Genomic DNA, 2,346 nt, shown 5'->3' with positions numbered 1-2,346 from the left:
AGACCGTCTCAGAAACACCTGATCAGCGGTTCCCTTTGGCCCCGGCAGCTGCCCGGGAACCTGGGGGACTTTCTCTCTCAGGCCTTGTTCTCTGCCCCACACACAGTGTGACTGAGGTCTGACCCCCGCTGTTCTGAGTCATTTGGCCTCCACCCAGGTCAGGACCAGGAATCCCTTTCGCCTCCATCAGAGACCTGTCTCTGCCCCTGGGCTGTCTCACCCTGGTTCTAGGACTTTCTATAGAATAGAGATGATCCCGGATGCCTGTGTCCAGTGTGAGGTGTGGGTTTTGTGCTCCCTTCCCCCACCCCAGTTTCCTGACCATTCTCGGGATGGTCACGTGAGCACTGCTGGAGGGTCCCACAAGGGATGCAAATGTCCTGAATTTCCTGATCCTTCTCCTCAGACCCTCCAAAGGCACACGTGACCCACCACCCCACCTCTGACCATCAGGTCACCCTGAGGTGCTGGGCTTCTACCCTGCGGAGATCACCCTGACCTGGCAGCATGATGGGGAGGATCTGACCCAGGACACGGAGCTCGTGGAGACCAGGCCTACGGGGGACGGAACCTTCCAGAAGTGGGCAGCTGTGGCGGTGGTGCCTCCTGGAGAGGAGCGGAGATACACGTGCCATGTGCAGCACGAGGGGCTGCCCGAGCCCCTGACCCTGAGATGGGGTACGGAGGGGGCCGTGGGCACAGAGTCTCTTCTCAGGGAAAGCAGGGGCCTCTGGAGGACTTCAGGTCGGGACTGAGGCCTGGGGGTCAGGGCCCTCACCTTCCCTTCCCTTCCAGAGCCACCTCCTCAGGTCACCATCTCCATTGGCATGGTGATGGGCATCATTGTTGGGGTGATGGTCCTCCTTGGAGCTGTGGTGGCTGGAGCTGTGCTGTGGAGGGGGAGGCACTCAGGTAGGGAAGGGTGGGGACTGAGTTGTCTTGTCTCACTGGGGGGTTTCAAGCCCCAGGTACAAGTGTGTCCTGCCTCGTTAGTGGGAAGGACCATCTACACACATGTGCTTTCCCAGTCTGGGGCCCTGTTTGCTAAAACTTACTCTTTATTAATGTACGTGTGAAAATGAGGGACAGATTTATCACCTTGATTCTGGTGTTGGGGACCTGGTTCTCAGTCACAGATCAGAGCGGAAGGTCCCTGCTGGGGACAGACCTCCAGGAGGGCGGCTGGTGCAGTCCCCACACAAGTACTTTCCTCAGGTTCCTGATCCTGCTGTGGGTCTGTGGTCACAGTTCTGGAAACTTCTCTGCGGTCCAGGACTTCGGGTTCCTTTAGGACCTCTTGGCCCTGCCTCCTTCCTGGTTTCTCACATGATGTTTTCTTCCTACAGGTGGAAAAGGAGGGAGCTACGCTCAGGCTGCAAGTGAGTGTGGAGGGGGGTGATCCTGAGACCCTTGGGATAGTGCAGATGGAAGCCCTTGGGGGAGCCCACCCACCTCCATAATTCTTCCTTTCCCCGCATCTGCTGTGAGTTCTGACCACATCCTGTTTTGTTCTCCCCCAGGTGGTGACAGTGCCCAGGGCTCTGATGTGTGTCTCACAGCTTCTAAAGGTGAGACCCTGGAGGGCCTGAAGTGGGAAGGGTTGGGGCAGAGGGGACAGGACTGGGTAATGGGGATTCTTGGGACGTTTTGTGCATGTGGTGGGCTGTTGAGAATGTCACCACTTAACAGCCACTAACCTGAATTTGTTCATGATTTTGTTTTATAGCATGAGACAGCTGCCTTGTGGGGGACTGAGTGATGCAAGATGTGTTCATAGCCCCACTTTGTGACTTCAGGAACCTCTGACCTCTCTTTCTGCACAGGGCATCTGAATGTGTCTGTGTTCCTCTCAGCATCCTGTGAGGAGGGGGGACACTGCCCGCCCCCTGCCCTCCACGCCCCGTCCCTGCACCGACTGAGCCTCTTCCCTGACCCACTGTCCCGGTCCAGCAGAGGCTGTTTCCATCCCCGCTTTTACTTCATGTTACTTGAATGGCAACTTCTTACTTCCTTTTGAAATAAGAATCTGGATGTGAATCTGTTTTTTCAGTTCTTGCCATGAAAGGTTGATGGGTTAATTGAAGGAGAAAAATCCTAAATTTTGAGAGGAAATAAATGGAAGCACTGAGAACTTTCCAGAATCCGTGTGTTGGCTGTGCTGAGTCTGTTGCGGGTAGACACAGGAGAGGCTGTGAGGACCGAGTGGACGCGGCCTGAGCCCAGTTGGTGCTCAGTGCATCATGGGCTGTGACGTGGTCACTGCTTGGCTTGGTCACCTCTCTGCCCCTTTGTCCTTGTCCCTTCAGTAGAACCTTGTCCCACCAGGACCTGTGATCACAGTGACTA

At 55.9% G+C, this 2,346-nt stretch overlaps 1 pseudogene; it reads left to right on the top strand.

Moving 5' to 3' along the window:
* The window catches only part of LOC109395514 (patr class I histocompatibility antigen, A-108 alpha chain-like), a 3,361-nt pseudogene extending 1,245 nt beyond the window's left edge, over positions 1-2,116 (top strand).
* The last annotated feature ends 230 nt before the right edge of the window (positions 2,117-2,346 follow it).

The sequence above is a fragment of the Hipposideros armiger genome, unplaced genomic scaffold (genome assembly GCF_001890085.2).
Source record: "Hipposideros armiger isolate ML-2016 unplaced genomic scaffold, ASM189008v1 scaffold_475, whole genome shotgun sequence".
Lineage (NCBI taxonomy): Eukaryota > Metazoa > Chordata > Mammalia > Chiroptera > Hipposideridae > Hipposideros > Hipposideros armiger.
Note: the sequence above shows the minus strand (reverse complement) of the source record. Positions and strands in the feature narration are given on the sequence as shown.